Below are 24,921 nucleotides of genomic sequence, written 5' to 3' on the forward strand. Positions count from 1 at the left end.
AGCTCCTTACTGCTGCTGATCACTCACTCTCCAGGCTGCAAAGAGGGTGTGGTGTCCATGCAGCAGCGGAGTGGGGCTGTGCTGTGCTCATGGAGGGGATGGCGCCTGAAAGAAATCCTCTGCGTAGAAATTAAAGCCCACCGAGACCTGGCCCTTTCTAAGTGCAGGCTTTAATCCCCTTGAGTGAGGACTTTGCTGCTATTAATCAGAGACAGGGCTTGAGCCGAGCACTTCCAGAGCAGGTCTGCACCTGGCAGCTGATGTCAAGAGGAGAGGCAGGTGCCTCTGTGACCGAGGCACCACACCTACACTAGAGAAAAATGCAGCTGTTTCTTTCGTTCTTTCCCCCAGTGAAGGTTAGAGGCCTGGCGTGCCTTAGGGGCTGGCCCCAAGTAACTGGCACAGAGCTGGAGCAGAGCTGGCAAGCAATGGGATGAAGTGGCACTAATTTCCAACAGCCTGGCTGCATGTCACCTTGCTGGGCTGTTGGCTAGTGGGCTTGAAGCTACTCTGAGGGGAAAGGGATGTGGAGGTGCGGGGGAGACCATGTTTGTCCTGGAAGCAGCGGGGGCTGGCAAGGTGCAGAGGAGGGGGCTGAAGTGACCTAGGGTACAGACCCCTTTCAGGCTTGCCTCTTAGTCATGCCTCCAAGCTCGGCCTGTGCGTAAAACAGGCTCGTCCGTTTGAACCAATTGTCCTGATGGGGCTAGCGTGCAGCTGCCCTCTGCCAGTCGGATTTGAATTGTTCAGCTATGTGGCATAGGCCCTGTACTGCTGCTTGCTAATGGAGGAGGGGCTGCTGCTGGGAGGCTCTGGGCAGGGCCGTGCTGAGCGGCTCTGGCATAGGAGGGAAGCTCTGGGGTGTCTAAGAAGAGCAGATAGTTTGGCACCATGGCTGGGCATGGTCCCAACACCCCCTCCCTCCCCGCCTTGGCCTGGAGTACAGACCTGGTGGCCCCTTTTCTCAACAATTGATGGCTGTGGGATGAAGGCCGGGCTCCCGCAGTCAGTGGTGCATATGCAGGGCCCTCAGCCTAGCTTCATACAACAGCTGACTGTGCCCTGGCAATAGGGCTCCCTTTTTATTTTAAAGGCACTAATTGGGTTCTGAATCACGCTAGACTGCTTTGATCTCTCAACCATTTCCCACACAGCCTGCAACAGCCTCATCAGCAATTTCTAATGAGGGGGCCCAACCGTCTCCTCTAGGCCCTCTTCCACCCCTCCCATCCCTGCCTATTAGGCCCAGTACCGCCCCCCTGCACTGCTTGGCAATGACGCTGGGAGGTGTAGTCTGTATTTCTTACATGCCTGGGGGGTGGGGTCAGGCGCCCCAGCATGACTGCAGTGCCTCTGAGTGCAGAGGGGTGCCCCCTTCTGGCCAGGCAGCAGAGCGGCTGTACTGCATTAGTGCCATCTGCCTGTGAGACTTGAACCCAAGCCCCTCGCAGGCAGCCGGTAGAGCCTGTTTTCCCTGCTGCCCTTTGGCAATGGATGGAACCCTTTTAACAATGCTCATTAACAGGTTGAACCTGTCCTGCTACATGTGGTCATTGGAGATCCCCAGGAGTCAGGGTGGTACTGCCAAGGTCTGGAGCACGGTCCACCGTGGGTCATTACACTCTGCCTCCCTGAATCCAACGCCCCTTCCCTAGAGTCATACCTGTGTGATGGTCGAACACTGGTGCTGTTCCACCCCAGAGGAGATTGCAGATCAGCAGCAGGCACAGTAATTCCTGTGTGTAGGTAGGTCCTGATCTATCTGCGTGGTTGGACCTCTGCATGGCTGGGGCATGGGCACCAGGATCCAGCCTCCTGGAGCAGTTTACAGGATCTGCAGAGCACTTTGGGCAAAGAAAGGAGCGAGAGAGTGTGGATTGTTCTCATCTCTGCTCTTACCCCTCCGCACCCCCTAGCTCCCTGGTCCCCCAAAGATGCCTTTGTTTACAGCAGGGCTGCGCCCCCAGCCTGGGATGGGTGCCCCAGAGGGAGCCCTGCCGTTACAAGGGGATCCTTATGAACCTTTTGGTTTTACAGTCGCTTCAGGAACGGAGCAGGTGCGTTTGACTCCTGGCAGCAGCCTGGGTGCTTGAGGATGACAGCGGTGGTGACATGCGGTGCGGGTGAGGTCAAGGGCAGAGCAGGTGATGGGCAAGCTGTGGGGCTGTGTGATGAAGCAGGACTGTTCTTAATGTTTCCTCTGAATATTCTGGGGGTGCCTCAGTTTCCCCTATGCAATTCTTAAGTATCTAGGTGGGGGGATAAGGGTGTATGATTGTTGCAGAGCCCTAGAGGGCAGGTGCGTGCAGGGGTCTGGACACAGAGAATGGCCAACACCCTGTTTCCTGGCAACTGATGGCCTGAGCCCTTTCCTGCTGCAAGGTGAGAGCTAAAGGGTTGGAGAACAAAGGAACCAGGTGACCTCCTGGCCTGGAAAGGGACAAATCCCGGAGGAGGATGGGCTGGAGGGGGAGGCAGTTTGGGGCTGGCTGGGGACCAGGAGTCAAGTGCAGATGTGGTTGTCGGGCTCACTGCCCCCCAGAATGGACCCAGCTGAGGGGTCCTGTTCTCTGCACCTACAAACTCTGTGTTAGACCATGTTCCTGTTGTCTAATAAACCTCTGTTTTACTGGCTGGCTGAGAGTCACGTCTGACTACGGCGTTGGGGGGCAGGACCCTCTGGCTTCCCCAGGACCCCACCTGGGCGGACTCGCTGTGGGAAGCGCACGGAGGGGCAGAGGAGGCTGAATGCTCCGAGGTCAGACTCAGGAAGGTGGAAGCCGGGTGAGCTGTGTGTCCTGCAGACAGGCTGCTCCCAGAGAGGAGACTTCCCCAGAGTCCTGCCTGGCTTCATGGGGAGCAGTTCCAGAGCATCGTCCAGGGACTCTGTGACAGGCTCGGGGAAGCCCCTCCCTCAAAACCCTACCACTTCCACCCCAGCGCCTTGCAGCAGAGAGTCCCACATGGGGTGGCTAGGTGATGGCTCCGAGCAGAAGTGTTGTAGGGAAACTCCCTGCAGATTGTTTCCTTTCACATATTTATTTAATCCGCTGGAAGCCAATAAAAACATCCTTGCTGCCAGCGTGGGAAGCTGCCTGGACCCTGGGGAGATGGCCCAGTTCCCTGGGGCCTGGGGGGGTAGAGAAGAGGCAGGAATGGGATGGAAACAGGAGGGGAAGGAAGAGGGGTGGGTTGGCTTTTTAACACTCTCCTGAGCCTGAAAGCCTCCCTCCAAAGGCCTCCGTCTCCCCATGTCTACGTGGGCCTGTGCATATCTCCCCTCTGATTATCTCCTTGGCCTCCTTCCCCCGGTCTATAGTGGGGGTAGCATCGCATCTGAGGCGCCCCCCCCCGGGTTGAGCTTAGCCCCCTTATTGCTGGGGATTTGGGGGGCCCTTAGACTGCTCCCCGCAGCCCGCCTGGCAATGAGCCGCCAAGGCCCCAGATGGGCCACCCTGGCGCGGAGCCGGCCAGGCGCTAGGACCCGGGGCAGTCGAGTTCCTGTTGCCGCCGCAGACGGTGCAAACACTCACTCCCCCAGCAGCAGGGGAATCCTGGCTGCTGGCTTCCAGGAGGGCTTCCCCCGAGCGGCCCCCTGACCCCCGCCAGGTAAGCGAGCCCCGCCGCCCCCTCAAAGGTGAGCTTCCCGCTCTGTAGCGCCTCTGCCCCGGGGCGCCCCCAGCCCGTCCGCGGGGCAGCTGCTGCAGGGCCCCTGAGCCCCCAGAAAGTTGTGGGGGGTGGGGGGGGGCTCCTTCCCTTTCGTGCCTTTGCTCGTGTCCGCCCCACCCCGGCGGCTGCACTTTGTCCCGGGTGGGGGTGGGCGGGGCGAGCTTGTCTCTGCAAACTGCCGCCCCCCGCACCCCCGAGCTTTGCAAACTCTCCGGCAGCCCCCGAGCGCAGGGAGCTGCAAACTGCTGCTGCGGGGAAGGAGAAGTGGGAAAGGCTGGGGCGAGCCGCCGGCCTGGGCTGGCAGGAAATCCAGCGCGGAGCCTGGGCTGGCTCCCACAGGGGCAGGGCCCTGGGGCGGGGGGGCTGGACCCGCCGTCTGCACGGGCAGGGCTGGGCTCTCGGTGCCAAGCCGGAGGAGGAGCTGATGTGAACTTTCCCCACGTCCAGGGCTGGGGCTAGGCAGTCCCGTCTCCAGCCCTGTCTTGCTCTCCAGAGTCCCGGGGCCAGGGCTCTGTTTGCCGGCTGCCAGCCGGGCACGGGGGCTGCAGGGCCCGGGGGGGCGAGGTGGAAACGAGACATGAAAGGCAGGGGCAGAGCCCTGAAGCCACGTGATGTTCGTTACAGCTGTTGTCTGCCAGCTGGATCTGTGTGTGTCCCCCCCCCACTCCCCAATGCAACATAAATGGCCCTGTCTGTACAACTCCGCTTTCTGCTCTCGGCTGAGCCGAGCGCCTGGGAGACTTGGAGCAAAGTTTCGCCGGTGCCGGGCTTCGGCTCCGGCTTCTCTGTTGTGCCGTTGCTAAAAGCCTGCTGCCAGCTCCACCCCAGAGGTGGCTGCATTTCAGGGTTGGCCGAGAGAGAGATTTCCAGCAGAACCTGGAAGGCTTGAAATGGGAGCTGGGTAATTCTGAATTAGGGGCAGGGGCAAAATCTCCACTTTTTCCGATTCATTCCAAAAGCCAAAGCAGGATGTTGGGGGCTTTTTGAGCAACAGAAGAGATTAAAGCCTGGAACAAAACTGCAAATATCTGTGTGCCAAGGGCTGTGTTTGCTGCTCTCAGACTGAAAGCCAGGATGGCCCCGATCCTGCCTAAGGCGACGCACGCGCAGGTCTGACGACGGGACAAGTTGAAGGGTTCTGGTTAGACACGGACTAGGCTGGTTTTTGGGGTCCCCGGCACAGACTCTTGAGTTCCCAGTGGCTGGGAGTCAGGCCCCTGGGCTCTGGCGGTGGTTAGAGCAGCCGGACATCTGGCCAGTGAAGGGAGGCTAACTGGCTGTTTTCTGGTTGCGCGGCTGTTGTACCCAGGGCTGGGGGGCAGAGAAATGGGGCAGGCATCCTCGCTACACCCCAGCCTTCCTGTGGGCCTGACGAGGGGGAGGAACCGGGCCTGGTGGCACAACCAGTTGCAAGGCCAGACCCGCGCCAGGCAGTGCCCCCCAGGTTCCAGGACTCTCCCCTGCCAGGGCCCCAGTGTGCTGCGGGTGCCGGGCCAGGGAGCCCTCTGCCATTGTGCATGTGTCCCAAACCTGGGCTTTGCAAAGGGTGGGGGGGCATTGTCTCTGTGCTGTGGATGGGGAAACCGAAGCACAAAATGGCATGGACGTGCCTCAGGTTGCACAGCCAGTCAGTGGCTGGGCTGGGAACAGAACCCAGGAGTCCTGACTCCAGTTGTGTCCTGTAAACGAGCCGCCATTGTCTTGCCCTGACCAATGTTTGCCTCCTCCCTGCCCGCCCCCGCCGACAGCACTGGAGATCTGCCAGGACCTGCTCTGAGTGGGTCTGTGTGTGGGCACCCTGCCAGGCATTGCCAGCTGCTGTGTGCGTGCCCAGGGGTTGGATCTCAGAGCAGCCATGGTGCCAGGGCTGGGCCGGGCAGCTGCCTGAGGCAGGGGGTGCATTGCGCCCAGAGGTGGGGTGGGGACTCGGTCCCTGCTGCCGTCTCTGCCCTGTGATCCCCATCGGTCCCCGGGCCTGGGGGAGGGGTGCAACACTTGGTGCTGTTGGGGAGCACCTGGGTGTCCCCACTTATTGGCAGTGTGTGGGGGGGGTTGCTCTGCCTGACATGCGGCTTGCCAGCTCCCTGGCTGTACGTTGCGGGTACTCTCCCCGGCCCCGTGTAATTATCTCACGGCTCCGCTGGCTGCTGAGCGAATGTAGGTCATGCAGATGGGTGAGTCCTGGATTTCCATCAATTAGAGCATGCAGGGGGACGGGGAGGGCAGCTCGTTCAGTGCCATGGCACCAGCCAGCCCTTCTCGCCTGGTCCATCTCTCTCCCTCCTGCTGCAGGACTGGCTGGCCTATGGGTTAGCACTCAGTGTGGGGACCCCATCCAGCCATCCTGGGGGCTAACACCCTCCGCGGGCTGGTGGGAGAAGTGGATTCACCTCCCAGTCCAGAGTGATAGGAGCGGGGTGGTGTCCAGAGCTCAACAGCCCCCCCTCCTGGCTGAGTAATGGGCGGGGGGGAGGTATTGACCAGATTTGGGGGTGGGCGGAGGAGCATCCTCTGCTGTCGCGTTCATTTGACTGGAGCCCGGAATCAGACCTCTTGCCAGTTTGGGGTGATGGGGGGCAGCGGGGTCTAGACTGGGGAGGGGCTGGGAGCCAGGACTCCTGGGTTCGATCCCTGACTCTGCCAGTGACTCACTGTGTGAGCTGGAGGTTCACTCTCTGTGCCTCAGTTTCCCAGATGTATAATGACAATTGGGAGGAGAGAGGCTTTGAGATCGTTGGCAAGATTGCACTAGACTAAGCTCCATGTGTCTGGCAGGGAAAGGGGCCTGTCTGCCAGTTGGGTCTGGATGGGCTCCACCCTCCCCAGGGCAGATGGGGGGATGGAAACTGGAGAGGATGGGGGCCTGGGCTGTCCCCGGCCTGGCCTCGGAAGCGCAAACCTTCCAGCAGCCTGGGAGGGGGCCTTCTGAAAATGCACCCCCAGCTCAGCCGGTCACGGTGCCTGTCAGTCCTGCCCCCTCAGCCCCATGCTGTCCCTGCTTCTCCTTCCCCCTCCCAGCCCCCTGTAATGGCCGCACCCTCTGATCTCCAGCAGCCTCCAGTACTGAAATCAGGGTGGGTCAAGGGGACTTGATTAGATTTGTGTGGCTGAGTGGGGCCTTTCGGAGTGGGGGTGGGAGCTGGGAGTTAGGACTCCTGGGTTCTTTTCCCAGCTCTGCTTCAGACTCCCTGTGTGACCCTGGGTGAATCCCTTCTGTGTGCCTCAGTTTTCCCCCGCTGTCATTGGGGGAGCGGGGGGACTTTGCTGTGGTTTCCCCCACTGGCCATGTCCCCACAGTGCAGACAGGTGAGGTTACCCCCCCTGACTATCACCCCTCCCAAAGCTGGGACCAGCTTCTCCCCCGACAGTGCTGTCTCCCTTCTCGTGCTCCCCAATGCCAGAGTGAGTCTCCCGGTTCCATTCCCCTCCCCCTCCCCCTGAGCACCTCCCCCCCCATTCTCATTTCTTGCTCTATGGCTCCACGGCCCATCGGGCGCCCGAGGGAGCTAATTGGATCTGACAGCTGAGAAATACCACGTTGGCTTTTAGGCCGAGAGTCGGGGATGGGGGGGAGTGCGGGGGATGGGGGTGCCAGCTGATCTTACAGGGGCTGGATGGGCCTATGGTGAAACCCACCCCCTGCGTAAGGGATGTGCTGAGCACAGCAAGGCCTCTGCCATTCCTGCTGTCCAGCAGCAGGTAGTTCCACAGGCTCCGGCCATCCCCATCCCCGCGGGAGCCCTGCGCTTGGCAGGCCCGCACTATGGCCCAATAGGAGGACAGGCCTGTGCGGGGAGGGGCCAATCCAGGGGACCTGGGGAGCAGTGGGGGATGGCTCAGCTCCCTGGGTCACTGCTGACCCGAGCCGGCCGGAGTCATTTCCCAAATGGGCCCCGGGAGCAAGCCCTGTGCCAGCTGGCCTTGTCTCTCCATGCACTTCACCTGCCTGCTCAGCCCCCCAGGTGTCAGGGGCTGCAGGTCAGGAGTGAGGGGCACCAGCAGAGTGGGGGACAGGGACCCCAACACGGGGCTAACAGGGCTGCAGGTCAGGAGTGAGGGGCACTGGCATGTTGACGAATAACCTTGTCATTCATCCCACTGGCCGCTAGGTGTCGCTGCTGCTCAGTGCTGGGAGGCCCCATGTTGGGGGGGGGGCTCTAGGGCTCTGAGCCAGCCTCCCCTCACCCCCAATGGACCCCTGGCACCTTCAGCCAGGAGCCCTGTGAGCTGGGACAGGCCCTGCCTGCTGCCCCTCCGCTGGCCCCCCCCCCCCAGGCCTGGTGCAGCCAGGGCCGGTCCCGCTGCCTGGTGGGGGCGGGCGGGGGGGGGGGGGGGGTTGCTCTTGGCTGGCTCCTTAGCTCCTGACCTTTCGCCAAGTTGGCTGGGAGTGGGTGGCGGAGGGGCCTCCGGGCGCCTGCTCCCAGCTCCATCCTCCCGCGCCTGGCGCCCGGCCAGGGCCTTCGCCAGCGACCGGCCGGGCCTTGGGCACCGACCCAAAGGTGGGAAGCTCCCCCGGGTGAGGGAGGGGCAGGCAGGAAAGGGGAGGGGCCTCCCCAGCCCCCCTCATCACTGAGATTCCCTGTTACCAGCATTGGCGTGAACTAGCCAGTGTCCCCTGGGAGGGTGAGAGGAGCCAGAGCAGGGGGGCTGGGAGCCAGGACTCCTGGGTTCCAGCCCTGGCTCTGACACTCTCTGGCTGTGGAGGGGGTGTGGATCATTTCTCTCCCTGCCGTGCCTCAGTTTCCCTCCATCCCCTGGGGCTGATGCCTGACCTACAGGAATCGTTCAGTGTTTATGGGTCCCTGCACGGAGGGCACATGTGGGAAGTGGGGCAGCGTCTTGCCCAGAATCACCCACCAGGGCAACTGCTGAGCTCCTTGTGCCCCTTGCTCCCGACCCGCAGCCCCCTGCTGTCCCAGCCCTGGGCTCCCCACGCATGCTAGGAAATGCTTCAGCAGCTGGGCGGGGACGGGGAGAGCTGTGTCTGGTTGGGCGGGAGGGAAGTGCCTGCCCTTTTCCCAGTGCTGCCCAGTCCTGGAGTGTTGCCAGAGGCTGGGAATGGGTCACTGGATGATTCCCTGTTCGGTTCATTCCCTCTGGGGCAGCTGGCCCGGGCCGCGCTCGGCAGACAGGACACTGGGCTGGACGGACCTTTGGTCTGACCCAGTCTGACCGTTCTTGTATAGTAAGGATTTGGGCTGCTCTCATCACCCCCATTTTACTGGGTGTGGGGGGAAACTGAGGCACCCAGCGAGGGCAGGTCAGGCCTTGACGTCACAGGGCGAGTTGGTGGCAGAGCTGGGGAGACTGAACCCAGGTGTCCTGGCTCCCCGGCCCTTGCCCCCCTTGTCTCTCCTGTCCCTGCTGCCCATGGTCCCTGCTTTACCAGGAAGCCTCCCACCCCCGTGCGCTGCCTGGGAGCAGGAGTTAAGCAGATAATGCGCCAGGGCTATTTATAGCTGTGCATTCCCTGGCATGTGTGGACGTGCAGAGCGCGGGGGGGACGTGGGGGAGCTCTGGGGCGGGTTCAGCTGAGGCTGCTGGTCTCTGTCTGAGGCAGCGAGGGGCTGAGCTGGGGGGTGACGGGACAGCATTGATGGAGAGGGGAGCGGGAGAGGCAGCGAGTGGTCCCAGGCTCTGCCCCTCCCCTACCCAGGGGACCCTCTGGGCTCCGCCCTCCCAGATCCTGCCCCTGGAGGCTGGGGTGGGGCTGGGGAGCTTTCAGGGCAGCTGGGGCGGCCTCATCCCACGCGGGGCTGCTGGCGTCCTTGGGGAGCCCTGGGAGCTCCTCCCCTGGCACCGCGGCATACCCAGGTGCTGTGCACAGCCATGCTGGTGTCACCCTGGCTGAGCCGGGGCTCAGCTCTCCCCAGGGTGACAGGAGCTGGGATGCCCCTGCCCCGAGTCTCTGCCATGACTCATCCCCAGCATCGTCCTGGCTCTGGTACGAAACGCGGGCCCCATGACGCCAGTAGGAAGGAAAAGGCCGTGGGGTTTCTGCCAACCGCAGTGACGCCGGTGTGACGGGGGAGGGCGAGTCTGCCAGGGCCCTGGCCCCCGCCAGCTCCCAGGAAAGGGAAACCTTCAAGGCAGATCGGGGAGCTGTTCAGATTGGGGGATCCCCCCTGCCTGCACAGGGCCCCCCAGTCCCGCCCCCCCCTTCGCAGGGGTGACCGGGATGTGCCCCGCAGGCTCCAATCTGTGTACCCTGCCCGGGCTGGAGGGCTTGTTGATTGTAGGGTTGCTGTCATTGGGGGGGAGGGGGGGTGATGCCAAGCAGAGGTGAGAAACAGCCTTGTTGGCTGCCCGGACTCCTGGGTTCACGCTGCGCCGGCAGGTGCTACAGGAGCTGTTTGGGGGGCTGCCCCCCCGGTCCCGTCACAATCTGGAGGAGACCCTGACACTGTCCTGCCCCCTCCCCCATGGTGCTGCCCCCCCCATGGTGCTGCTATGCCCAGCAGGAGCCCCCCAGGCATTGTGGGTAATGGCTGCCGGTGCTAAAAATAGACTAGGGAAACCTGTCATGCCCGTTCCTCCCGGGTTAATTTCCAGACAGAGCGGGGGGGGGGGCGGACAAGCCCCCAGCTCTGCCCTGGCGTCCGGTGGCCTGGCTGGGAGTGGGGTCCTGCTGCTCCGGCTCCGTGGGGTGTCGGGGGAACAAATTTGGGGAATGGGGTTGGCTCAGGTGCTGGTGCCATCTGGGCAGCGCCACCCCCTGGGAGAACACCCTGAATGGGCACTGGGGGGCAGTCGGGGGCCTCAGCAGCACCCCCCCAACGAAGCCTCCCCCATCCCCAGCCGGCTGCTCCCGGGTGCCTGCTGGGCTGCCAGCCCTTTGCCTGAGCCTGATTGGGGCTGACGTGGGCAGGGGGATCCCTGCAGCCTGCCCCTCTGGGGCTGCCCGGTAAAGGTCACTTGCGGGGGGGGAGACGGGGGACACGAGCTCTTTGCTGTGTTCGAATGAGCCAGGCCTCCCCCTCCCCATGGTGCCCACCTCCCAGCCACTAAGGGGTTAAACAGGCTGTTGGGGCCCGCCTAGGAAGGGGGATGTGAACGTGGAGGGGACAGAGAGACAGCGGGGCCCAGGGACTGGTCAGGGGGGAAGCCAGGACACCTGGGTTCTATCCCTGACTCTGGGAGGGGAGTGGGGTCTAGTGGTTAGAGCAGGGAGGCTGGGAGCCCGGACTCCCAGGGTCTGTACTACAGGGACTTATGCTGTTACCTGGTGGATGATAGGCCCTGATCCACTCCCCAGGCCCAGCTCAAATGAGGGGCTCTGTTGGGCTGGCCTGTCCCAGCACTGACATGCAGCCACCTCTGGGGGAGCCCAGCAGCTGGCCCCGAGGGGTCCCTGTGCCCAGCGTTGACCCGCGGCTGCCAGCGCAGGGGAAGGAGCCGCCCTGCCCAACATGCGCTGTGGGCTCGCTGCTCTTGGGGCCACCAGGCAGCTCAGGGAGTGTCTGCCTGCCGAAGGGGGCACTCGGAGCCCATGTTTGCCCAGCTCTGGTATCAGGGGCAGTTGGAAATGGGAGACTTCCCCCCCCGGATGGCACAAAGGCCCCCGTGTCCTTCCCCATCACGCCTCACTGGCAGTCTGGGACCCTGCCATGGGCACGGGGGGCGCAGAACCTTGGTGAGGACCCCCTGCTACTGGCGGGGCCGGGGCCAGTCCCTCAGGGCAAGGGACGGTGGGTGGCATGGACTGGCACAGGGCATGGCATTGTCCGGGCGTTGGCATGGACGGGTGCAGGCATGGTGTTGCCATGGCATAGACAAGGCAGAGTGTCGGCACCGATGCCCGTATCAGGGCTGGGTGTGGCTGGCGTGGGTGTGGCCAATGGAGCCTGTGAACTCCTTGGGGTGGGGTGGAGTGGGGGGCTACGGCTCACCCTGGGGGTCCCCCAGAGCAGCATGTCAGGGTCCCAGATCGATTCCTCACTCTCCAGATCCCGTGGGCCTTTGTCCCAGATGTGGGTGGGGGGAGCCTGGTGTACGGGGGCGGGCAGGGGGATGGCACTGGGGGAAGCCAGGCACATGCGGGGTGGCACATAGGGGAAGGATGCTGGCACATGGGGGAGCTGGGCACTAGGGGGTGGCACACAGGGGGAGGAGGCTGGCCTATGGGGATGCAGGCACCGGGGGGCTGACACCAGGGGGACGTGGGCACCGGGGTGGGGGGGCGTGCATGCTGGGCCACGGGAGGCGGATTTGTCATCTCCACGGCCCTTCAGATCCCACTTTCTGCCGCAGTGGATGAAAAATCGATGGCGCAAATTGATTCACTCCTGGCGGCGCCGGAGCCTCCTGCCAGAGCCGTTAATCACCGGCCGCGGGGGGGCCGGGCTGCCCGCGCTAACGGATCCCGCGGGGGGTGACTGAACACAGCGGGATACCTTATTCCCCTGGCTGCCCCCAGCTCTGGGGAGAGGGGAACCCCCAGCCTCAGTGATGGCTCCCAGGCCCCAGGGCAGGCTGCTGCAGGGACACCCCCAGCCCAGCCCCCCCCAGGAATCCCAGCACAGCCATTTCAGAATAGACAGAGCCCGGGGCTGGGCTAGCAGCAGGTTGAGAGTGAAGGGCACCGGCAGAGCTGCCAAGGGAACATGGTGGCGGCTTGGCCCCAGCCAGGAGTCGGGGAGGCTTCGGGGAGGACAGGCCGTGTCTGGGCAGGATGTGGGGTACTGAGCATGACATGTGTGCAACTGGACATATGTATTAGTGTGATTGCACACATGTGTGCATGGATGGGGCAGGTGTGCGTTCACTAGTGTGCATGGGGGGGGACGTGCCTGGCTCCATGCGCACACACCCGAGCCCTCTTCCACACACGTGTGCACATGCCTGAGACCGCTTCCACACGTGTGTGCACATGTGGCTGGGCATCGCAGGACCTTCCCTCCCTTCTGAGTTTCTCCAGGCTGCTGCCTGGGTTGCGGGGAGCAAAGTCCAGGGACCCCCCTTCCCCACAGGTTCCGACAGCTCCTTCCCCGGCTGCGGCTGTGCTGGGGGCTCCGGTGCTCCGTCCCCACCCCAGCACGGCCTGTCCTCCTTTGCACTCTCCTTACATAAGCCCACACGTGGCCGTCACTGGCTGCACCCAGATTCCATCTGACAGGGAGCGTTTTCCACACGGCTGGGCTTCTGCCGGGCACCGGAGCTGTGGGCGCGGGGGGGGGGACGACCCCGCATGACCCTGTTGAGTGTGGCCCTGGCCAGTCCTGCGCCAAGAAGGAGCCATGGGGTGAGGGTGGGGGGGGGAGCTTCGCGTGTGATCTGTGTGTGAGATGGCGGTGCCCAGCTGGGGGGTGACCTGGGGAATGGGGGAGGAGGAAGGGATGGGATGGAGCAGAGCTGGAGCAGGGAGCCCAGGGTTGGGATCATGGGGGGCTGCAGGTCGGGAGTGAGGGGCACGGGGGAGGGCCCTGCTCTGCCAATCTCAAGGGATGTGTCAGGAGCAGCTGCGGCCTCTTGCCGCCCGGACGGGAGCTGGGCCTGTCCCGAGCTGTGGGCCCCGGCTGTGTCTGAAACGGGCCAGTCTGCCTGGCACCTGGCCCCCTGGCCTGACGCCCCAAGCTCCAGGTGCCCTCAGGACCATGGGTTCGCGGGGCAGGGCCTGGCACCATGGGGGATCCAGGTCGGGGCCTGGGCAGCCCCCGGCACGATGGTGGGGGGACCACTGGGGGTAATGGGGCAGCTGGTAGGACACTGGGAAATCGCCCCCCTGCCCCATCACCTGGGTTAATAGCGGGGGGGGGGGGAGTTGCTTCTCTTTGTGTTTTCCCTTTTGGCTCCATTCCTGCCCCCTGGCGGTTGTGAGGCACGGATGCCATGTGTGCCCCCCAGGTTGGGGGGAGCCAGGACTTGGGGGGTGACAGGGAATGGCCTGTGGCCGTGCAGGTGGCTGCTGGATTTGGGGGGATCCTTTCCACCCCCCTAAAAATGCCAGTTGCCAAACCCACCCCCCCCCGACCTCCCCCAGGGCCCCAGAAGGTGGGAAGTGCAGGGCTAGTGGGATCCATGCTGGGCATGGCCCCAGCTCTGTGCCCCTCCTCCGGACCAGCGCGGGGGGAGGGTGGCGCCCTGCGCCAGCTGTAACCGTTGGCATCTGACGGCGTCTACCTGGCTGCACCTGGGCCATGGTACAACCCTGGGTTCCTCCCCTAACCCAAGCTCTGCCAGTGCCCCTCACTCCCAACCCGCAGCCCCCTGTGGCTGCTGGGGGGAGCTTGCAGTGCAGTGGGGGTGGCTGCGTGCGTGGGGTCCTGGGGCGTGTCCCCCAGCAGCGGGAGGGAGTTGGGGCGCCCAGGCCTCACTTGGGCCGGCTCCCTGGGCTGCGTGTTCGTGCTTTGTCCCGCTCCAGCTGGCTGTCAATCCCTCCCAGCTGGTGTGGGGGACTCCGGGCCAAACTCGCTGGGCCGGGGCCAGGTGTGTCCCTCTGCCCCCTGCTGGCACTGACTGGCCTCGCTGCCAGGCTCCGTGCCCGCCCCCGGCCCAGCGGCTGGAGCCCACCCAGAGATGCCGGGGGCCTGAGCTGCTGGGGCCGTGGGGGGCGCTTGCCCAGGGACTCGTTCAGGAACTGACCCACGGCCGTGCCCGGGGTCTGTGTGGCACGTGGCCTGGATTCCCACGGGGGGCTGCGGGCCGGGATTGCTGAGGGGGGCGGGGGCGGCTGGCGCGGGAGCTGCCGGGGCTGCCTCACATCTGGGAGTGATCTGGGACATTCCTGCAGGCTGAGCGCATGCAGCGGTGCAGCGCCCGGGCAGCTCCCAGCACAGTGCGGGGGGGTCACCTCGACAATAGGGACCCCCCGCCGTGTCTCCCCACCCCCCCACATGGAGCCAGCGCCTTCCAGGTCTTCACTGTGTCGGGGGGCCATGGGACCTTGTGCCTCGGTTCCTGGGGGCTGCGCTGCCGCTGTACAGTTCCCCTGCCCTGAACGGACTCAGGCTCCATCGCCCTCCCCCCTGGGGAAACTGAGGCACGGAGACCCAGGTGCCCAAAGTCAAGCAGTGAGTCAGGAATGAACCCAGGCATCCGGGTGCCTGGCTCCCCCCGCTTCTACCCCCCCGCGACCTGTGTCTAGGTGACTCCCAGCCGGGGCCATTCTCCACAGAACCTCCCAAACTCGTCCCACTGGGTGTTACCCAGCACTGCACCCCATGGACCCCCCCCCCGACAGGAGCAGTGCAAGACGCAGCAGGGGTCCTAATGCACACGCATGTGCACCGGTGTGAGCGCATACATGGACGTGCGTGTGTTTGCATGCAGGCATACGGGAGCAGGTTCATGTGCACACGTGCACAAACACACGTGCACAAACACACGCACATTTGCACACACGTGCACACGCACAGGTTTGTGACTTGGTCTGCTGGTGCCTTTTTCATCTCAGTTGAATGAAATCATCTCCCCCCAATCTCGCTGCCCCAGGCCGTGCTCGGCAGGGGTGCAGGGTCAAGCAGTTAGAGCAGGGGGATGCTAGATAGGCCCCCGGGTTCTGTTCCAGCCCCGTCCTCAACTCGGCGTGTGACTGCCCTGCTCCATGCCTCAGTTTCCCCGCTCTGTGAAAAGGCTCCTGTGATCCCAGCCTGCGGGGCGAGGGATGTTGCTGGTGTCTCCGACACACGCTGGGGTTTGGGGGTCCCTGGGGGGCTGTTGCTGGTTGTGTGCAACGAAGCAGTCTCATGACAGAATGGTCGGGTTCGAGTTCCGATTGCAAAGAATCCGGGGGGGGTGTGTGACTTAGATGTGAGCAGGAAGCCTGGGGGGTCTGGGTGAATTGCTAGGGTGTGGGGCCCAACTCCAGACCGCTGGATGCCCGGCCCCCTCACCGGGCAGGTTAAAAGGCTCCAGGAGGTTTCATTTGTAGGAACTGATCAATCTGTCACCCTGGGAGTGAGGGCGGCGGGCTCAGGCCCTGGGGTCGTGACTCCAAGCACCTCCGGCCTCTCTGGGGTGGCGGGTCCGGTGCAGCAGGAAGGAGGCTGGTGCTGGCAGCTGGGTCCCGGCCTTGGTGAGAGTGCTGGCATCTGCCCTGCCCCACGGGTGGCACCATAATGCACAGAACTGCCACGTCCCGCCCTCCCCTGGCTCTGGGGGCCTGGTAGGAAGGTTGCCCCACACATCTCGTACCATGGCAGCCAGCATTCTGGCATGTCCTGACAGTAGAGAGCCCGACTGCACCCCAAATGAGGGTCTTTTTATGTTGTCTGTGTGTGTGTGCGGGGGGGGGGGGTTCACTCACCAGTCAGTGAAATGCAGCCAGCTCTGGGGTGGAAAGTGGCTGCTGTGTAACAGCTGCGTGGTGCTGGCTTAGGGCCGAGTGTGGGAGGCAGCAGAACCGGCTGGGGGAGTTCAGGGAGAGGGCTGATCTGAACCAGGGCCAACGCCCTGACTCGTGTGAACATGCCAGGGGAGCTGCCATCGTGTCACACGGCTGGCACCTTGCTCTCGTCTGACGTCTTGGGCTCCAGGGGCCGGGACCCCTGCAACATGCTGCCAGGGCAGCCTGATTCCCCTCCCGCAGCATGGAGCCAGCCAGGGTCCGAGATGCAGGGGCTGCAGACCCCAGGGATGCCCAAACTGAGGCCGGGGGGTCCTTCGGCCTTTGCTCCCCACGTGGGATGAGCTAGAGGTGGGCAGCCATGAGCCGGAAGTGAGCTTCACCCAGCCCCCCTGCCTTGGGGGGAGCTCCCAGCAGAGGCAGCCCATAAATCAGGGCCTGCTCCTCGAAGCCCTCCCCCTCTCCTGCTCGGATGCGTTTCCGATCCCTGGCCAGCCATTAAGATCCGAGAACAGTGCATCTTGCACTCCGCCCCGGGGGGCACAGCCAGCCCCAGGCAGCCCCAGGACAGGGTGGGGGGGCTCCCCGGCAGAGCGGCTGGCTCTGGGGCCGGCCTGGCGGGAGGGAACCCATTGGATTCTTTTCTTCTTTCCCCTTTCTGAGTGAGACAAATTCCCAGGCTGTCCGGCGCTGGCATAAGTCATTAATTCAGCCCCAGCCAGGCCTGGAGTTGTGCAGGGTCCGATGGCCGGCAGGCGCGTGCTGCAGCCGAGAGCGACCGCTCTGTGGTTTGCGTCTCGCTCGGCTCCGCACTCGCTGTGGGCCTTTGCTCGGCAGCTGCGTGCACTGAGCAGGGCCCAGCGACTTCCTCAGGCCGACGGGGGCCAGGGTCGGTAACAAGACTCGGCGCTTCGTGATCGCTCGCGTGACTCTCCGGTAGCTCGACGCTGGGCGTTCGGGGCCCCAGCTCGGAAAATCCCAGCGCCACGGGATGCTGCGGAGTAGCTGCCTGTCCATCTATCTGTCTGTCCGTCCATCTATCTGCCTGTCCGTCTGCCTGTCCGTCTGTCTAGCCATTTGTCCGTCTATCTGTCCATCTCCGCACACTGCAGCAGCTCTCTCTGTGAATCCGGCGGTGGGATTTTCACTGGGGTTTCCTGCCGTCTTGGCTACCCAGGTTAGCGCCCGCCAGCTCCTCTCCCCACACACCACCCCCTGGCATGGCTGGGGAGAGGGGAAACTGAGGCAGGGGCAGGGGCAGGGACTTGCCCACGGGCACGCAGGGCGGTCAGGGGCGGAGCTGTGGGTAGAACCCAGGAGTCCTGGCTTCCTGCCCGGCCCCCTACAGGCCCCGCCCCGCTCGCCCCCCCACCTAAAGGCGGGGCCCCTGTCCCTTTAAGAGCCCTCTCCCTCCCCCAACCCGCCAGGCACTTCAAAGGGCTGCTCCGGAGCCGCCGCCCCGCCCCCCGCGCGCCATTGGCCGGCTGGCGCAGGGGGCGTGGCCCGGCCGCTCCCCTCCCCCCGCCCCGTGTAAAGTTTCCCCGAGCACATGACCGGCCATGGCCGCCGAGCGCTGAGCGCGCGCCTGGCCCCGCGCAACGTTCCACCGCCCGGCCCAGGTACCGCCCGCAGCGGCGCGGGGGGCTGCGTGCGCTGGGGGGGCTGCGGGGCGGGGGGGTTTGCGGCGGTACGGGGTGCTGCCGGGGTGTTTGGGGGCTCTGGGGGTGCTCTCGGGGGGCTGGGGGTGCTTTCGGGGCGGGGGTGCTGCGGGGCGGGGGCGTTTTGGGGGGGTGGGGAGTCTGGGGGTGCTCGGTGTGTTTGCGGGGCGGGGGTGCTGCGGGGCGGGGGCGTTTGGGGGGGTGGGGAGTCTGGGGGTGCTCGGTGTGTTTGCGGGGCGGGGGTGCTGCGGGGCGGGGGTGTTTGGGGGGTGGGGAGTCTGGGGGTGCTCGGTGTGTTTGCGGGGCGGGGGTGTTGGGGGGGGTGGGGAGTCTGGGGGTACTAGGTGTCCTTGCGGAGAAGGGGGATTGGGGGGTCTCCTTCTGCCCGCTCCCCCCCCCCCGATGGCAGCGCCCGTTGCAGGCCCCTGTCTCTCGCTGATCTCCCCCCCCCGGCCCCTAGTAAGCTTGTGTCGAGGGGCGGGGATCCTGCCGTGCCCGGTACCCCGGGGGCTGTGGGGTACTTCGATGCCTCTGAGCTAGAACAGCTGGGGGGTGGGGGGGGCAGATCCTTTTCTTGTCTCCCCTCCCCTCCCCTCCCCAGCTGGAAATGTCTGAACCCAACTGTTGCAGAAGTTGCTCCAGGCTGGGAGCATTCCCAGCTGTCACCGGATCCGCCCCCAGCTCCGTCCCTGCCAAGGGGTAACCGCCCCAGGGCAGCTTCCAGGCCAGGCTGGGGAGCGCGTCCTTTGCCCAGGGACCACTGGTAACCTCTGGCTTCCTTCCTCGCCTGCACCTTGCTCGAGCTGTGTCCTCGTTTGGGAGAGAACCGGGGCCTTTTGTGGGGAATCCCCGTTGCTCCCAGACGGTCCAGGGGCGCCGGGGTGAGCGGGTGGGCGTGGGTTTGGCCAGCTGGCTCGCCCTGCTGCGCTGAGCGCTTTCACACACAGCTTTTCACTCCTTCAGATTTGTTTGCCAGGCCCCATCCGGAGAGCACTGGGCTGCTTCCCCTTTAGCTGGTGTTATCTGAGGCGAAGTGGTGGGTAGTTGCTGTGCTCTGGCCTTTCCAGGGGCCCGTGCTGGTGCCGTGCCAGGGGGCCGCCTGCTTTGGAAGATTTCAAAAAGACACTTTCGTTTGTGTGTCACTTTCCCCGGCCTGGCGCGATCTTTAAAGGGCTCGACGCGGCTTCCTAAAGGCGTCTGCACGGCGACGAGCATGGGGCCCCGGCCCGCTCCCTTCCCCCGTGTGCCGCGATCCATCAACAGGTGTCCTGCAGCCGGGCCTGGGGCCTGGACTTGGGAACAGCCGTGGGTGGGGGTGAGAGAACCGGGGCAGCGAACCCAGCCCGTGGGTCAGGGTAAGAGGATCTGTCCAGGCTGTGGTTTTGCAGCATCTGGGGGTGCGGGTCTGAACTCGGAGCTGCGTGTGTTGCGGGGACCGGTGCGTGGCGCTCGGCTGGGGCTGGGGGCTGGTGTCGGGCACCCCCTGCTGGGACACCGCATTTGGCTTGACAGTTACCGCAAGACTGTTGGGATGCATCGTTCGGCTCTGCGGTGTGGACAACGCCCTCGGAGCTGCGGGACCTGGGGCCATGCGGAGGTCTCGGCTGGGGGGCCGGTGTTGGGCACTCCCTGCCGGGACCCGCGTTTGGCTTGGCCGTTACCATAAGCCCGGTGTCGGGCGCGGGCCATGCGCTCGGAGCTGCGCGGTTAGGCCGGTTCCTGCCCCAGGAGCGGGATGTCCGAATGCCCCAGGCAGTGGCATGGGCTGGTCCGGGCGCTCCCTGCCGTGTCTCTGCTCTCCGGCGCGGCACCGGGGGGCTGATGGTGGCCACCTTCCCGCTGGTAGGGGGTTGCACTACGCCTGCTCTCGTTGTCCTGCTGCGGTCGGGGGGGGGGGGCCGGGGTGGTTCCTGGCATGGCTCAGGACTGGAGGAGGTGATCCTCCAAGGAGGAAGTCCTCTCTTTGCCGACAGACAACCCGCTGGCACAGCTTCACACCCGGCACCCTCCCTTAGTTCCCTCCCATGGGGGGGGTGTTTGCGTCACTCGTGGGCCGCTGCAGCAGGTCCGTTCCTGTGTGGCAGAAGCCGGGAGCCTGGCCTGGGGCTGGGGGGAGCCCTTGTGTGTTACCTGCGTCCTGGTCTCTGTCTGTCTGGCGCGCTGCTGAGAACAGCAAATTCGTCGCCGCACTCGAGGTGTGAGCATGGCGCTCTCCAGCCCGGGGGGGTGGGTCCCGGGCAACGCCAGTGCAGTGGGTGTCCTCCCCCTGCCCTGTGGAGCCTGCAGCCCCCTGGACGGACAGTGCTGGGACCCTGGGTAGGTGTGAACTAGCCCGCTGCGTTTCCGTGGCCACAGCACCTCTTGGCAGAACAGCAGAGGCTGCTGTGGCCTTACCCTGCCCGGTAGGTGCCGACTCCCTGGGCCGCAGGGAGGGTGGATCTGAGTGAGCATCCCCTGTGGTGAGACCCCTGTGCCACTTCCTCGAGCGAGGGTCTCCACGCACTTTCCAACAAGCCCCAGTGCGATCTCTGCTGTGCTGATGGGGAAACTGAGGCATGGGGGGGAGAGAATTCCCTTAAGTCCTGTAGTGCTGGGAACAGAACCCAGATGCCCTGGCCATTAGACCCTGGACCTTTTCAGATTCCTGTGTGTGCATGGGAGCATGGATGGTATTTACTGAGCTCTCGGAGTGAGGGAGCAGAGGGCCCCTCTGCTCTTTCTCTTCATTTATTTTCCGTGACCCCTGAATGCCCAGGTGCTAGTGAGCTGCGGATCTTGGCTCGTAGCACAACGGGGTCTGTGATAGCCGCGGCCCAGATAATAAATCGTTGTTGTGGTCTTTGTGTGGATGCTCCTGGCCAAAGAGGAAGGGGGCTGGACACACTGGGATTGACTGAATATGTCTTGCCAAAGTGATCAGCAGTGACGTCGTTATTGTCAACATCAGGGTTGTCGTTAGGTTTCAGAGTCAACCACCAGCTGGGATGAAGAGGGGCGTGAGCCCTGGAGCGATTGGCTCAGGCTGTCTGCAGACTCAAGTGTGGCATTAGTCCCCGTAGTCCATGTTCTGTTCATCGTCTGTCCCTGGCTCCCACCCAGCGGCTGCCTGGCAGGACCCTCCCCTACAGGGTGAGCCTGGAGCTGGGAATGGCACCGTGCCCCATTCCTGACTCGGGGCTCTCATGGGGGCTCCCCCTGCCAGGGAGGGGGCTGTCACTCCCGGCAGCAGCCCTTCCTGCCCTTGGAGGGGCAGCTGGACCGATGGCTGTCTGGCCTGCTTCCTCTGTATGCAGGGGGGTATGTCCATGTGCTGCTGGCACTGTGCTCTGCCCCAGAAGTGGCTGCATTCTGGGAGGGGATGGGAAGAGAAGTGCTCCCAGTGGGATATAAATGCAGTTTGTTTTGGGCGGGATGGGGGCTGGAGAGAAGACCCTGCTTTTCCCAGCCCCCCTGGGCTCTGTGCCAGCCCTGCCCCAAATCCATTGCCTGGGGTAGCCCCGTGGGCCGGGGCAGCGGTGGCGAGGGTGGGCCTGGTGCCTGCCCAGTGCCAGTCCCGACACTACAGACGAGCGTGTGGAGTCATGAGTCTGGGCTGCGGGTGCCTGGCCACGCTCCAAGCAGGGGCCTTGGGGGAAGGTGCTGAACTGCCGGGGGAACCAGCCGGGACCCTCCTGCCTGCCTTGTCCCTCCTCCAACACGCACCCACCCCAGCACTCCATGGGGCTGGGACAGCCGGGGGCTGCGGGTTGGGAGTGAGGGGCACCGGCGGGGCTGCGTGCAGGTGGGGGGCCCAGCCCCAGGTGGCTGGGACAGAGTCCAAGCGTCTCTTGCCGGGCTGAGGATGCAGTGAAGTGACCCCCACGTGCCCCTCTGGTGGACAGGTAGCACTGGCCCGGGGTTGGGGTCGGAGCCTCAGTAGATTGCCATGGGGTGGGGGTCTAGGCAGCCAATTTTCACCCTGTCCCCTCTGCCCTCCCGGGGAGGCATTGGGGTCTCTGTTCTGGCAGGACACTGGGGAAAGGGACTGCTGAGTGTTTCTCTCCTCCCCACCCCCCAGCTCTGTGGCCGGGTATCCCCCCTGTCTTTGAGGAGGTGGAGCTCTGACTCCGCTGGCTGGGCCGGGGGAGAGGGGCTCTCTTTGGGGGTGCCCGGTCCCCACCCAGCACTGGCCGCAGCTTGGTTCACACCTGGCTCCGGTAATCCCTCGATCTGCTCTGAGAGGATTTCCGAGATAAGGCTGTTAAGCTGCCCCCTGTCCCCCTCGCTGCCTCTCTTCTCCCCCCCCCCCCCCAGAAGACTGGCTTTAAGCCAGGGGTTTGCGCCCCTCTGCCGCATGCCTGCTCCACGCCATAGGAACGGCTCCTCCCCGTGCTATGGGGGGGGGTCTGCGGGGCAGCAGGGAGCCCCAGCACCTCATTGGTGGAGGTGAGAATGGACGTCATCCACCAGGGCCCCCTCTAGCCCGGCATCCCATCTGGCAGCCGCTGGCTTGCCCTGCCTGTGGGAAGTGCCACCCCATATCCTACTGGACTGGGGCTGGCTCTGGCTGTCATGGGGGAGGTGGGTTCCTGGGATCCGCTGCCGCCTTCTGCAGGGCCAGGCCTCCCCAGTCCCGTCAGGTTCTAGCAGCGGGGAGTTCCACGGGGTAACTGAGGGTTGAGCTGCCTTTTGGTTTGATGGGTGTCCCGTTGCTCTAGGGCCCAGCAGCGGCGCATGTCTGTCCCCTGAGGGTCTGGACCCTCCGTCTGCTCCTCCTCTGCCCGCCCCGCTCTCAGGTTCGGCTGGGGGCGCTCTCCGCGGGCATAACACCAGGGCTCAGCGCCCCGTCCCCGTCATACCGTCCAGCTCAGCCACACTCGGGAAGCCGGCCGCTGTGGCTTAGCCCTGCCCGGAGCTGTCAGCTGGCCGGGCAGCCGGCGTTCAGGTCGGGACTGGCCAGTGTCCCCGGCATTGGAAAGGGCCCGGCTGGAGCTGTCTGGCACTGCCTTCCCCCGGGCTGCACCGCTGGTGTCTCCAGACCCTGTGCTGGCTTGGCTCCACTCTATTTATAACCAGCTATTTCACTTCCCCCTGCTCCCTGCCTTGGCCTGGCCCCCGACCTCTCCCCGGCCTGACGGCCAGCCCTGGGCAAGGGCAGGTGGGGAGCCAGGACTCCTGGGTTCTCTGCCGGCTCTGGGAGGGGAGTGGTGACTAGTGGGTAGAGCAGGGGGGTGCCACCATATGCCTTAATTTACCTGTAGAACGGGGCTGACAGTGGCCCCGTGTTGTGGGGGTTGAGTGGAGGTGCCGGGCGTTTTGATGCCAGGCCGTGCCCGGGGACGCTCCCTGCCCTGCTGACCCTGTGCTGGGCTGGGTTCCCCCTCCTGTGACTCTCTGCCCGGATGGAGCAGGGGGGGCCATGTCCCCAGGGCTGCCTGTGATCCCCTCTGGAGCAGAGCCCAGGCCGGGTTCGTCCAGGGGCTCTGCCTAGACCTTTCCCCCTTGTGGGCTGGGGGGCTGGCTAGCAGCAGCCATGGGCATGGTCTCCCCCCCCCCCCATGGAGCAGGTGGGGTTGTGCCAGCTGGAGTTGCCCTGGCAGGAGGTGCGGCCGCCCCAGGATTGGGGCTGAAGTAATGACGCTGCCGGCCACTGCGCCTGCCTCCGGGTGTGAACACATCGAGATGACAAATGTGCTGATTAAAGAAAATGGGTTAATCTCTCCCCGCCGCAGGAGGTGGCTTAGTGTGGGGGCGGGAGAATAAATAAAAGTGTTTTAACCCCTTGCATGGAGCTGGGCTGGGGCGGGGGAGCCCCAGGCTTTGCTGCAGGCTTGCTGTGTCACCTTGGGCAAGTCACTGAATTGCTCTGTGCCTCAGTGTCCCCGTCCCCCCCCCGTTTGCAATGGGGATCATGGCCCCGCCTGGCTGGTGAGCTCTCTGGCCCAGGGGCACTCGCGCCCTGTGCAAGGCCTGGCGCAATGGGCCCCAGGTTGGGAGCTCCCAGGACCCCGTGGGCAGTGCCCGGGCAGGCTCCGCCAGCCACAGGAGCTGATTGGCAGCTGGGTTTGTTTGCTCTGTTTCTCCTTTTCCGCCCCGGGGCGTCCCTGGATCTACGTTAGCCACTGCTGTGGGGCTGGGGTCCAGCGGGGGTGGGGAGCGCGGGGGCTGCATCCAGATCGCTGGCGCTGAGAATCCCACCCCCCAGCTTGGCTGGAGACCCTTGTCCCCCCACTTTGCATTGGGGCTCCTGCCCAGCTCGCTGAATGAGCAAGGCTGGCATGGGACCAGGGCAGCGTGTCCGGTGTCTGTGCTGCGGGGCTTGGCCTGCTGGCCCCCCATGCTGCAGCTGATGGATGGATGCTAGCTTGCCGGGCTGTCGCTTGCCCTCTGCCAGCCTAGGGTCCCTGCGAGGGGAAGGCTGGGCAGGGACTTGGGAGATGGGGCAGGGGGGCAGTTCCCAGCTCTGCCTCGCCCTCCCTGTCTGACCAAAGGCGTGGTGGGTCGCGTCTGGCCATCGCGTGCTGCGGCGATGCCAGCTGGGTGAGTATGGGCATGCTCGGCCGTGGGAGGAGATGGCTGGCAGAGCTGGGAAGGGAACCCAGGAGTCCTGCCCTCTCCAGGGGCCGTGGGTCCCTGACCCAGTCATTGAGCGGGAGCCGGGCCTGGTGTGCTGGGGGGGCCGCAGGCTGAGGGACGGGGCAAAGCAGGGTCTGCCTTGTGCCTGGGGTGCAGAGCTGCTGTTTGCTCCTCCCTCAAGCTGGGTGCGAATGGTGGTTTCCCCCCCCCGGCCCGTTGCGCCAGGCTGCGGAGACCCCAGCCCGGGGCCCCCATGGGAAACGCAGCAGCAGCCCAAGCCGGGACATGGGGTAGGGGCCCCCCCCCCAGTTTCGGAGTCTTTGGTATTTGTCGTATTCTGGTATGACCTGGAGGGCCCTGGCCCCAGAGGTCGGGATCCTGCGTCCCTCAGGCCCCAGCCTTGCAGGGAACCGTCCACACGGCCCAGCCCTGACCCTCGTCTGGGGGAGATTGGGGGCGCTGGGCTTGTGTGGGCAGCAAACCCAGCCGGGGTGACGCTGCACCGAGCTGCCCCCCAGCCCAGTGTCCCCTGAGAAGGGGCCTTGGGTAGGGCTTAGCGGGGGGGGGTCAGTAACTCTCCGATTTAAAACCACAGATTCGGAGCCCGGACAAGTGATTCCAAGGGCCAGGCGAGAAGGGGCAGCTGCAGGGCTGCTCCCCTCTCCCGCCCCCCAGCCTGCAGCCCTCTGCTAGCCCAGCCCTGGGCCCCCTCAGCTCTCCGGTGCCCCTCACTCCTGACGCGCAGCCCCCTGCCGG

The 24,921-nt window shown here is 64.7% G+C and overlaps 1 protein-coding gene across 2 annotated transcripts in view; it reads left to right on the top strand.

Moving 5' to 3' along the window:
- The first annotated feature begins 3,485 nt into the window (after positions 1 to 3,485).
- The window catches only part of RARA (retinoic acid receptor alpha), a 64,274-nt gene continuing 42,838 nt past the window's right edge, over positions 3,486 to 24,921 (top strand). Inside the window, exon 1 of one of the 2 annotated variants that reach the window (XM_084615885.1) lies at positions 3,486 to 3,609. The gene's annotated coding sequence lies outside the window, so the exon portion shown is untranslated. Of the gene's footprint in view, positions 3,610 to 17,475; positions 17,572 to 24,921 lie in introns of those variants that run through there. The other variant, XM_084615884.1, reaches the window with a different exon arrangement.

This window comes from Lepidochelys olivacea (assembly GCF_965140295.1).
Source record: "Lepidochelys olivacea isolate rLepOli2 genome assembly, chromosome: 27".
NCBI classification, from domain to species: Eukaryota; Metazoa; Chordata; order Testudines; family Cheloniidae; genus Lepidochelys; species Lepidochelys olivacea.